The sequence below is a fragment of the Jaculus jaculus genome, chromosome 16 (assembly GCF_020740685.1).
Source record: "Jaculus jaculus isolate mJacJac1 chromosome 16, mJacJac1.mat.Y.cur, whole genome shotgun sequence".
Taxonomy (NCBI): Eukaryota; Metazoa; Chordata; class Mammalia; order Rodentia; family Dipodidae; genus Jaculus; species Jaculus jaculus.
The window spans coordinates 51,895,879-51,909,434 of NC_059117.1; the positions used below are offsets into that span (position 1 = coordinate 51,895,879).

The 13,556-nt window shown below is 40.5% G+C and overlaps 1 protein-coding gene and 1 pseudogene across 2 annotated transcripts in view; one reads left to right on the forward strand and one right to left on the reverse strand.

Annotated features, from left to right (window-relative positions):
- Znf385d (zinc finger protein 385D) overlaps positions 1-13,556 on the forward strand; it is a 1,102,298-nt gene that overhangs the window by 590,702 nt on the left and 498,040 nt on the right. The window lies entirely within an intron of this gene.
- LOC101596330 lies at positions 8,586-8,989 on the reverse strand (annotated as a pseudogene).

Sequence of the window (13,556 nt, forward strand, 5' to 3'; positions counted from 1 at the left end):
CTGAATTAAACAGAAAAGGTTTTCAGCTTACTGACCAAGTCTGACACCAGGACAAAAAGCCACTTGGATACAAATTTACACTGTCAGACTAGCACATATAAACAACCATTTCAGGTATCTTATTATAAGATTAATATTAACAAGTCTCATTGTGGGATTCCCCTGTGGCTCCAGAGCCAACAACTGATCAGATTTGAGCATGAAGTCATGTCTCATGCCTGCCTTTGCTGTCTGCCCTTTCACAGACAGTTTAAATCCAATTCATGACTTACGAATTCAAGGTGGAGGAAGCTGACATACAGCAGGAATCTTCTTTGGCCAAACTACTTGAACACACTTCATTTGTCTCACTTCAGAAGCTAAGCAGGGTCAGGACCTGTCAGTACTTGGATGGGAGACCTTATAGAAAACTAACCTCAGGCAAAAAGTCATTGTCCTTTCCATAATACTCTTTCTTCTGTAATCACAGTGGCACACATGTCCACATTGAAAGATTTTCTGTATTACAAACCTGCTTTTCTAGAGCAGCTTTCCTACCATTTCGAATGAGTTCCAGCTGATTTGAACTGATGAGAAAGGGTTATAAATTTAAATGCTACTGGAGAGATGGCTAAGTGGTTAAGGAACTTGCCTGCAAAACTTAAAGACCCGGGTTTGATTCCCCAGTTACCCACATAAAGCCAGATGCACAAAGTGGCACATGCATGGGGAGTTCATTTGCAGCAACCATATACAGTTTTAAACCAACCAATAGATTTTGTGGTAAAAAATAAATAGAACAGATTTTAGATTAACATTTGTACAACTTGAGGGTAGGGGATATATTTTATTTTTGTTTTACAAGGTAGGGTCTCACTCTAGCTCAGGCTGACCTGGAATTCACTATGTAGTCTCAGGTTGGTCTCAGACTTACATCAATACTCCTACCTCTGCCTTTCAAGTACTGGAATTAAAGGTGTGTACCACCACACCTGGCTAGATATTTTAAATAGTGATCAGAGCATGAAAAGGTCAATAAAGGCAAAATTTACTATACATGAATTTATTAAAATTAAATAATTTTCTAGCAATATTTTCCATAAGTGAATCCAAAATAATCAACAAACAAGGGTCAAAAGATAAATGTCAAAATGTGGATTATATCCAGAGTGGTTAGGAATACCCTGAGGCATAGTCCTTCCACAATCCCATTGGGACCAAATGAGGCCTTCATGACCCCACAATGAATTCCATAATCCCACCGAGGTGGGCACCAGGGAAACAGGAGCAGGGGAGAGGGAATAAAAGATAATCTGTTAAGGGCTGGAGAGATGGCTTAGCAGTTAAACACTTGCCTATGAAGCCTAAGGATACCAGTTCAAGACTCAATTCCCCAGGACTCACATTAGCCAGATGTACAAGGGGGTGCACGCGTCTGGAGTTCGTTTGCAGTGGCTGGAAGCCCTGGCATGCCCACTCTCTTTGTCTCTCCCTCTGCCTCTTTCTCTGTCTGTCTGTCTCTCAAGTAAATAAAGAGAAAATTTTAAAAAAGAAAATCTGTTTAAAAAACTAAACAAATAAAAAATGTACTATGTGAAAGATTTATGCAACTTATATCTATATTATGGTTAATAACCTACATATTCCAAATGTCCAAACGTGACCAAAAATAAAAGACAGTACAGGGACTAGAGGGATGGCTCAGCAGTTAAGGTGCTTGCCTGCAAAGCCTAACTACCTGGGTTTGATTCCCCAGAACCTGTGCAGAGCAGAGTTCACAGGGTGGAACATGCATCTGGTATTGTTTACAGAAGCTCAAAGTCTTGGTGTGTTCATTCCCTCTCTCTCTCTCTCTCTCTCTCTTTCTCTCCCTCATATATCAGTTTGCAAGTAAATATTTTTTTAATAAAAAAGACAGGATGAAAATATTCAATAGATTAAAAAATCAAATAGAATATATTTCCAGCCTCATTAATAGAGAAGATAATACAAATTCCAACCAAGACCTATGACTTTTGTGTTCATAAAATTTGCAAAAGTTCATAAGATTGTAACTTACTGTGATTGGTGGAAAAATAAATTGTTAGAGTGATTTTTTTTAAAAAACAAAATATCTTTGGGGCCAGACATAGTGGTGCATATTTGGTTCCTATCACTGAAGCAGGAGCATGGTGACTTTGAAAACTGCCTGGGAGACATAATGAGACCTTGTCTTAAAAAATGAAAATTAAAAAAAAAATCATTTGCCTCAACAATGATAGTTTGGGGAAATTATTTTAGGAGAAATCAAAGTACCTAGGCACAGAATTGTGCCCCCCCCCAAAATAAAAAGATGTTTAAAGTAACAATATTTGTAGTGGGGGAAAATAAAATACCAAAAACTCCTGGATATGAGCTGAACTTCCCTTAGTTAAGAAAAGGTAAGGTAAGGCCTGCCATGATGGCTCACACCTTTAATCCCAGCACTTGGGAGGCAGAGAGGCAGGAGGATGGCCATGAGTTCAAGGCCACCTGGAGACCACATAGTGAGTTCCAAGTCAGCCTGGACTAGAGCCAGACCCACTCTCAAAAAAAAAGAAAGAAGAAAGAAGTAAGATTGATAATGTGCATGTGTTTGGGATGTTATGGGTATAATGGGGAGCTATTGAAAGGAATGAGTGAAGTCTGCCATCAAGAGAAGATCCCTAGTTTAGGGACAATCACAAGCTCTACAATAGCATGAACCCTGGCACTGTCTTTGCCCTGACTGCCCTTGCCTGTTTGCCTGGGATATTGTGGGCTTTGCTTTGCAAGCCATTTCTCACAGTTTCCCTTGTGTAATTCCTGAGCATTCTGAACTATTTGACAGGAGCCTCAGCTACTCTGTGAATGTAAGCTGATGACCCTGGGTTCATGATCTATCCACAGATCCATTTCCTGCGTCCTCAGGTTATCCTGAGACACTCTCAGCTATCACCATACATCCACCTCTTGGTTTCCTTCACAAAACAACTCTTCAAAGCCAGGACTGGTGTGTTGTTTCTCAGAATATATGCAGGCCACATAGAGGAAGGGTGCTCTGTACAACACTGCTAAGATTGTGAATAAGGTAATGGTCTAGCTGCATAACTAAAATTAAGGACCAAATGAGTAAAGGTAGAATGTTTTTAAATATTTTATTTTTCAATTTACTTATTAGAGAGAGAGAGAAAGCTTGGCACAGTGGTACACTCCTTTAATCTCAGCACTCAAGAAGCAGAGGTAGGAGGATCACCATGAGTTAGAGGCCACACTGAGACTACAGAGTGAATTCCAGGTCATCCTGGGCTAGAATGAGACCCTAACTTGAAATACCAAAAAATAAATAAATAAAGAGAGGAGAGAGAGAGAGAGAGAATGGGTGCATGAGGCCCTATAGCCACTGCAAATGAACTCTAGATGCATGTGCCACTTTGTGCATTTGGCATTTTGGCATTTGTGCATTTGCGGAATCTAACCTGGTTACTTTGGCTTTTCAGGCAAGTGCCTTATTCACAAAGCTATCTCTCCGGCCCTGCTGTAAACTATTAACACTAATGCAACACTATCCAAGTTTACAGGCTGTTAAATTCCAAATTTATGCATACATAAACACCCACTGTTACCCATTTTAAAAAAGTGCAAAAATGAAAGGACATTGCACATGGTGATTCTGACACTTGCTAAAGTTTGAGCCCCACTAAATTGGATAGAAGGAAATCCTTCTGTGAATAGAGACCACACTGACATAAGCATGTATGATTGGCCTCCAAAGCCTGCATCCCTTCCCATTTTGTTCCCATGGCTGGTCTCTGAAGACTGAACTTGTTTTGTTTGCTTTTACAAGTGTCAAGTGACCACATCTCATAGACTTGATGTCTGAGTGATTCAGTTTGACAGAAAGAATATTTCTTCATACCTGTCTACTGATTTCAAATACATGCATACCCACTATTGCAGTTAACATCTCATTGCTGGCAAAGAACACCCACCAAGAGCAGCTTATGGGAGGAAAGGGTTTATGTTGGCTTACAGACTCCAGGGGAAGCTCCATGATGGCAGGGTAAAGCGATGGCATGAGCAGAAAGTGGACATCACCTCCTGGCCAACATCAGGTAGACAACAGCAGCAGGAGAGTATGCCAATCACTGGCAAGAGGAAGCTGGCTGTAAAACCCATAAGTCAACAATAAACTGCCTCCAGGAGGTGTCATGTCCCAGATTGCCATCAGCTGGGGATCTAAGCATTCAGAACAAACCACCACATGATGTAAGCAATGCATTCAGTCCAACTTTAAAAGTCCCCATAGTTTTTATCTATCAAACATTCCCATAGTCCAAGGTCTTTCAACTGAGTTATAATACTAAAAAGAAAAATAAAAAAAACATAATGGCACAGAATGAACATTCACACTGCAAAAGATGGCATTGGGTATAGCAAAGAAATATTCAACAAATACAAGATTGAAAACAAGCAGGGCAAACATCAAACTCTGTAGCTCCAAGTCCAACTACTCTAGCCAGTGACAAGTCTCAAAATCTGGTGATTCTAATCAGTGAGAAGTCTCTGGGATTTCAATTCCACCCCTCCAGGTAGGCTACTCACAATCCTGAAAAACTTCATCCATGCTGGCAGCTCTCCTTGGCACCCATCCCATAGTCCTTTCATCCCTATTGGGTTTCCTGTGTAAACCATGGTTCATCCTCATGGCTCCATTAGACAGACTTCCACACAGGTAATCCAGCAAGCCTGCTTCACATTGCATATGGCCATTTACAAAATACAAAAGTATGTTGCAAATTCAATGACCCTCTCTCTCCTAAATTTGTTATACTCCATAGTACCAGTTGGGCTACCAACTTGTTAATCTGGGGTGAATAAAGCAGACTTTAAAGAACAGGATACTTCTTCAGCATTCGGGCCTCTTCAAAAGAGTCTGTATTCTTCCTGTTGTCCCAATGCAGGTCAGCTGGCCCAATCTCAATGGTTGTAATCTCTCAAACAATTTCAGCTGATTGAGCAGCAGTTTTGGCCCAAAGATTTCATTTTTTCCATGTCCCTTTGCTCATACCAACTCATTTCTATGCAATGCAACACTGTGAAAGGTCATAGGATATGGGGTCTAACAGTTTTGGTGCATTACAGCCAGGCACAGCCAACCACACTGTTAGAGGACAGCCTACAGACCAATTAAGGCTAGTGACGTGGAAGTGGCATGTGATTCTGCAGGGCTGACCTTTCCCACTGCCACAATATATGGTAAATGTCTGGAAAAGTGACTGTTGTGTTAGGTGGGTCTTGAGGCAAAATGAAAATAATGCAGAGTTGAATTCTAGAAGACGCAGAGTGGATATTGCACCACAGCAAGAAGGAACTCTTTCTTCTGACAAGCTATTGTGAGTGTTCATGTCTTGATTGTCATAGAGAAGTCTAGTCTAATTATACCATTATTATTATTTATTATTATTATTGTTATGTTGTTGTTGTTTTGTTTTGTTTTGTTTTCTGAAGTAGGATCTTACACTTGCCCAGGATGACCTGGAATTCACTATGTAGTCTCAGGCTGATCTCAGCCTCACAGTGATCCTCCTACTTCTGCATGCTAAAATTAAAGGTGTGTACCACCACGCCTGGTTTATTAATGTTTCTTCCATTTGAGCTTTTATTAAGTAACAGATAATTATAGTAGTTAGATGGATAATTGTTCTTGAGATCCCTGTATAGGTTTAGGTGAGGGAAAGATTTTTAAAGTATTTTTATTTATTTGCAAGGAAGGAGAGAAAGAGAGAGAGAATGGGCATGCCAAGGATCCTTGCCACCACAAATAGAACTCCAAATGCATGTACCACTTTGTGTACCTGGCTTTACTGAGGAAATCAAACCCAGGCTGTCTAGATTTGCAAGCAAGTGCTTTTAACCACTGAGCCATATCCCCAGCCCTGGGAAGAATTTTTTCAAACATTTTACTTATTTAATTACAAGCAGAGAGACACAGACAGGGAAAGGGAGTATGGATGCACCAGCTCCTCTAGCCATTGAAAATGAACTACAGCTGCATCTGCCACTTTGTGCATCTAGCTTTACTTGGGTACTAGGGAATTGAACTTGTGTCATTAGGCTTTGAAGGCAAATGCCTTAATCATTTAGCCATCTGTCCAGTCCCTCTGCTATATTTTATCTGTCTTTGAAGGTTGAGAAAACTCTTTTCATACCTGTTGTAGTTACCTTTCTCACGATCCCCAAGGGAAAGATGCTAGAACTGCAAAATCTTACAACCAAGAATAGCTGTATAGGTTTAGTCATATTTTATGATAGTTGAAATACATAGTGAACTTTTGAGCTATGGAATTGAACTTTTTGTTGGTGATGTTTAACCTTGCTAGTAATTCCCACGAAGATCATAATATGAAATTTTAAAATATAGTTGGAAGCTGGGTATTGCAGTCAGGTTCGCATTGCTGGTAGAAATCACCCAATCAAGAGCAGCTTGTGGGAAAAAGAGATTTATTTTGGCTTACAGACTCAAGGGGAAGCTCCACGATGGCAGGAAAAAATGATGGCATCAGCAGAGGGTGGACATCACCCCCTGGCCAACATAAGGTGGACAATAACAACAGCAGAGTGTGCCAAACACTGGCAAGTGGAAACTGGCTATAACAACCATGAACCCACCCCCAAAACAGGAGGCATCAATTCCCAAATCTCCATCAGCTGGGAACCTAGCATTCAGAACACCGACGTTTATGGAGGACACCCGAATCAAACCACCACACCAGGCAGGGTGGTGCATGCTTTTAATCCCAGCACTTGGGAGGCAGAGGTAGGAGGATCACTGTGAATTTGAGGTCACCCTACTACATAGTGAATTCCAGGTCAGCCTAGGCTAGAGAGTCTCTCTCTTTTTATCTCCTTGCAAATAAATAAATAATGAATAAAATAGCTGGTTGACAACCTTTTCAAAAAAAATATTTTATTTGAATGAAAGAAGCAGAGAAAGAGACAGAGAGAAAGAGGGAAGGAGGGAGAGAATGAACATGTCAAGGCATCCAGCCACTGCAAACAAACTCCACATGCATGTACGATCTTGTGCATCTGGCTTTACATGGGTACTGGGGAATTAAACCTAAGTCCTTAGGCTTGGCAAGCAAGTCTCTTAAGTGCTGAGCTTTCTCTCCAGCCCCAGACTACCTGGTTTTGAATCCTCCCACCCCATTAGAATAGCCAATCAATGATCCTCAGTGATTTCCCTGTCCCCATCTCACTCAGCTTTGGGGTTAAGAACCACTCTTGGCTCTTTATATTATTATCAGGAATTGAACTCAGGTACTGATGCTTGAGCAGCAAGCACTCTTACCCACTAAGCTAAGTCCCAAGCCCCTTAGTTTTAAATTATTTTATGATCTCAGCTACTAAAAATCTAAAGTCATGATAGGTGTTCATAAACCATATATATATATATATATATATATATATATATATATATATATATAAAAGTTAGTGATTAAGGCTCTCATTTGGAGTTAGAATGACCAAAGATAGAATCTTGACTTTGACCTTGGAAGCCAGCTGACTGAACAGATGACTAAATCTCTTTAGCCACAATTAAGTTCATCTATTTGCAGGAGCAATAATACTACTACTAGCTGCTGCTAATAATAATAAATTACTGGTAATGATAATAACAATAACACATATTAATAATGATAATTAACAATAATATAGGACTTATGGGCAAGAGCAGGAGAGTATGAAGAATGTTACTCTGTTCCTCTGGTTATCACTGAGTTCCTAGTGGTAGTATTAGTTAGTAGAAACTATTAGTAGAAAATTCATATAAGAAACATATTTTAGGCTGGATTAATGGCTCTGCAATTAAGGTACTTGCCTGCAAAGCCTAACAACTTAGGTTCAATTCCAAGTACCCAAGAAAAGTCAGAGGCAGAAGGTGGCACATATGCCTAGAGTTCATTTACAGTGCCCAGAGGCCCTGGCACACCCACTCTCTTTCCATATCTGCATCTCTCTCTCTTTCTTTCTCTGTCTCTTTCACTCTTTCTCTGTGTCAAATAAATCAATTAATTAAGCACATTTTTAAAATAGTTTAAAAAAGTAAAGACATTTAAACTTGAAGACCAATACCTTCCTCGTTGCTTCATGCCTATGTTCTCTGATACCAGTTCTCAGGGTTCCTCACCAGAACACAAACATTGTCCAAATAATAACCCTCCAAAGACTTTAGCGTTCTTCCACCAAATCACCCAAGGGTCTGTCTCTGAAGCTGTCCGTGATACACGTGAGGTTCTCAGGAGCACTTATGTGCTCATGTCTTCACTGACTCCACCAGCAAGCTTCTCAGATTTACCATAAAACCAAAACAAAAAGAACCCACACAAAACAGTTTTGTGAAATGTTTTCCAAAAATGCCATTCACATGTGTTCCTGAAGGTCACTGTGAAGGTGTTCAGCGATGCCATCTGTGCTGCTAATGTTGATGCATTCTCACGACCATCTCAGACCTTCAAAATGGGGATGAGTACAATATGGTAGATATTTATTTTTGCGTGTTTCCTGGGTCTATTTGGCACAAATATAAGATATGCATGAACCTTCTATTCATTTTCTTCACTGTATAGCCTGGCATTGGGATTGGTGACTCTAATAGTCAGCTAGGCCACTGTTTCCACAGTGGCTTTGTGGTTCTTGGAAGAAACGTGAGCGAACTCGGCACAGGAAGATTTGCTGCATGTCAGGAGCTCTTCTAGCTCCTTGACGCTGTGGACCAGGAACTTCCAGAGCCACTGGGCAGCAAGTGCTTTGTTTCCTTGTTGCTCCCATAACCTGTATTGGGCATCAGAATTTGGCCTTTGAATCTTCTCCACACCCAGTTGTCAGTACCTCTGGGATTCTGCCAGTTTCACTTTATTTTAACATGTCAGTATGAATGGTGCAGGATGAACTTCTTGGTCCTCTTTTTGACAATCTTGAGCTTTACCAGAGGCCTGAGGGCAGCCATGATGCCAGCAGAAGATAACAGCCTCCTCCACAGGCAGCACCAACGAAGAGGCTGAAAGATATTTTGATGGCCCTAAATCCTTCCCTTGCCTATGCACATGCCCATGTGGAATGTGCACCCATTCCTGCCCTCTCCAGCCTGACATCTCTAAGCTGGTATTTCTACTTGTTTAAATCAATGCCATACAGATGCCTTACACATCTTGCAACTCATAACTCCTCACCCTACAAAGACATAAACACTGCCTCTGAACAGGCAGTAAACTCCATAGTGCAGAGAGAGAAGTAGGCAAAATCTAATTACAGAAATAAGTACCACTAAGCTATATTCTGAGAAATCAACAATGAAAAATTTGCCAGCTAAATATAGGCCCGAAAAGTATTCCATGTCTTAAGTTACTGTCAGGGGGCAACCACACTGGTGGGTGGGGGTAGGAAAGCACATAGTTAGCTTTTGCTACTATAGTAAAATATAATACACTCTATAATAATCTTAGCACTATATTTTTTGAATACAGATTTGAGTTTTGCTCCTCATGAAAGGAAGCTAACTTGAAGCCCAATCTAAGAATGTACTCAAATAAAACTTCTTGCTCCAGTAGGATTAAAAGAAGTTCAAGGGCTTGAGAAATGGCTTAGTGGTGAAGGCACCTGCCTGCAAAGCCTGAAGACCCATGTTCAACTCTCCAGATCCCATGTTAGCCAGATGCACTAAGGTGAGGCAAGCACAAGTTCACACATGGCCACTAGGTGACACAGTGGTCTAGAGTTTGATTTCAGTGGCTGAGGCCCTTATATGCCAATTCTCCCTCCCTCTCTCTCTCTTTCCCTCTTGCTCTGTCTAATATAGATGTAATATATATCACATACGTGTGTGTGTGTGTATTAAAAAATCATGCATGGATTTCTTTAATATAGAATTGAAAATTAGCAAGAAGTTTTTTCTCAAATTAAGATTGATAAGTCCCAAGTTAATAAAAAAGGTTTTATAATTTTGATTCAAAGCACACAGCTTTTACCTCAAAGGGAATAAGAATGGATATTCTGGAACAAAATATCAGTAACCTTGTATCAGGAAGACAGATTTAGTTTACCCCATGTGGTGTTTTGAGTCACATATCCCCATAAATTCATGTGTTCTGAATGTTTGGTCCCAGGCTGGTGGCAATTTGGGAGGTGACGCCTTACTGGAGAAGGTGTGATGCTGAGGGCAGGTTTAGGGGTGTGAGAGCCAGCTCCCCCTTACCAGAGCTCAGCGCCCTCTCCTGCTGCTATTTTGTCCACTGCTGAGGCAGAGGTGAGGTCCAGCCTCTGCCCATGGCATGCTTCGCTGCTGTCACAGAGCCCCCCCCCCCCCAACTCCGAACCTAAATAAACTCTGTCCTCCCATCAGCTGCTGGTCAGGGGCTTTGTGCCAGCAATGAGAAGGTGACTTCAACACCCAAATCCTTGTTTCAATATATTAACAAGTACATGAAGGTTTTTTATTTTTAATTTTTAAATAATTAATTGTATTAATTAATTTTTTTATGTATTAGAGTCAGAGAGAGCAAGCGTGAGAATCCAGCCACCTCAGATGAACTCCAGATGTGTGTGCCCCTTGTGCATCAGGCTAATGCACGTCCAAAGGAATTGATCCTCAGTCCTTCGGCTTTGTAGGCAAGTGCCTTAACTGATAAGCCCTCCAGCCCACATGAAGATTAGGTAATTAGGTATATAGAACAAAACTGAGCAATAAGGAGATTTTCAAATCCATTGGCGAAATCATCAATTGGATAGGTTACTGCAAAGCAGAGTCGCTGTTCTAGGCTTCAGATGCTGCCTGATGACATCTTAGCCTTTGGGTTGGTGGAAGCTGCTGGTGTATTTCCAAAAGGTTTCACTGCATTACCTGATACACCCAAGGATGTTAGTTCAGACACACAGAGGTAAGCAATAAATGGCTACCAAAGCAGCCAAAATAGGCCAAAATAATTTGACCCTCAATCTGTTATATTGCCCTCTCTCCACAATCAGCCTTATGAATATTTGATATGTGCAGCTACTTTGGGGAAACTGTAGTCCACACCAAGTAAAAGTGATAAAACTCAATGCACAACACAAAGTTTCTCTTAAAGGTTTTGTTTGTCCAATGTTTATAATGTGTGAACATGTAAAAATTGTATATTTTATATAGGTGTGACAATATATACTTGAATTTTATAGCCCTTTCATAAAACTATCACAATATGGTTTTAATTTCAAATTTTTTATCGACATAAAAATTTTACACATTGATGGTGTTAATGTGTGGTGTTTCAATACACATAAAATGGGTAATAATGAAATCAAAGTAATGAAAATAGTACTCATCTCATATCTCATATCACTTCCTTGACCTAGAAATAGTCAAAGTTCTATGTTTACTTTTTACTTTGCTAAGAAGGAGCTTTTCATTTTAAGACTGTTTCTTTTCTCTATTTTTGTATCTGTTTCCTGTATTTTTAGGGTCTTATCCAAAATACCTTTGCCTCTATGAACTTTATAAAACTAGTGTCATTCTTCATGGAAATAAAAAAATACAATTGTAAAATTTATGTCTCATGGGAAAGTTTTTCCCTGTGATACACGTCTATTCACTCCAGATAGAAAACATATGACAAACCAAAGTATGATTACACCAAAATGAGTTTTGGCAGACCAATAAGTCTATTGGGGTTACTTACAGAACAGGGTGAAAGGTTGCTTACAAGACTATGGGTGACTCAAAGGCAGCCCCATCACTGAGGAGCCCCTCAACTCACAGGTGAGGACGCATGGAGGCTGCGTCTCTGGAGCACGCTGCACCACCTGCAGGCGGCGTGGCTGGTTGGAGTCCCTGGCCCACTACCTGACTTGCAGGCAGCTCATCCAGAGAAGCTCTTCCCCATCAGTTGTTTTCTCTTCACAGAGCCTCAGAATGGGGTCTTCCAACATTTTCCTGAGACTTGTCTTTCTGAATCTCCTGAGCTTCCTTCCTCACCACCCTCTCCCCACTGAGTTGCAATTTCAGTTCAGAGGAAATCACAATATAACAAGATGGAAAAAAACAACAAAAAATCCAAAATAGCCAACACTACCCTAAGTAATAACAAACTAGGAGAGACTTCACCTTACTTGTGAATATACTATAAAGCTATAGAACAAAAGAGCACAGTGATGGCAAATAATAAGATACACATCAATAAGCACAGAACCCAAACATAAACAGACGTATGCACAGCCAAGAGACCTGTAGCAAAGAGGTAAGATCATGTGCTGGAGAAGGACATCACTTCAACAACTGGTGCTAGGGAAACTAGATATCTATATGCAGAAGAAAGAAACTATACGCCTATCTCTCATCATAAGCAAAAACTCAAAATGGATCAATGACTGAAACTGAAGACATGAAATTATGAATTTACAGGGAGAAAACAACACAAAATGATTTTCCAAGTATTGTGTCACTTTTTGAGGACATTTCATATTGCTTCATTTAGGAATGACACAATGAGCCCAAGGAGTAGGAAGGGGAGGAGCCTAAAACAAGCTGAGTGATCCCTGGCTTTCACCATCCTAAGGGATTTAAGACAGATTAGGTTTAGAACAGGATAAGGAAATGTTGACCCAGTGGCAAAATTCACATGCTCTTGAAGAACTGTGGGCTGACCTTATAGCATTGAAAATAGAAACCATGTCTTAGTGGATAAGGTGCTTGTGAGCAAAGCCTAAGGAACCAAGTTCAATTCCTCAGAACCTACCTAAGCCAGATGCACATGGTGGCACATGCAGTGGCTAGAGGCCCTTGCATGCCCAAGGTCTCTCTCCCTCTCTCTCTCTATCTGTAATAACTAAATAAAAATAAAATATTAAGTAAAACACTGCTAGAAAAAGGAAATCAAAGGAATAAGATTCCACATTACATTTATTTTTAAAGTCAGTTTCTAGAAGTAGTCATATGAAACTCCTCCTCCCCCTTCACTACAGTCTTGAGAAGCTTGGATTAAGGATGTGTAAAAACCAGAAAACACTTACTCTCTGGCTCCTTGTAAAAAGTTTTCCATCTGTTGGTTTAGGATGCATATGTGCATATATTTGTATTTTTAGGTTGATGTAGTGGGCTACCCCCCATGACAGTGTCTGTGAGGCCCTCAATAAACATAGTTGAGGCTCCTCCTCACTTTCACTTGCATCTTGTGGCTTTTGTATATGCCAGCCTTGCTTAGGAAAGACATGTCACCGATGAAGTGCTTGATGAAAGTAAAATGAAAATGTGCCTGTGACATGACTTATCATTGCTCCATATCCATGGTTCCCTCTTACTACTTTTCAAAATGCCTCTTTTTGTGTGTCTGTGTCAAAGCTGGTTTCAAAGAGGGTGTAGTAAAAGGCTAAACATCATTAGCCTTAATTTCTTGTGTTTCCAATTTACATCTATCATTTGCAAATTAGAGTTTTCCAGTGCTGGAGAGATGGTTTAGCAGTTAAGCGCTTGCCTGTGAAGCCTGAGGACCCCAGTTCGAGGCTCGATTCTCCAGGACCCACGTTAGCCAGATGCACAAGGGGGC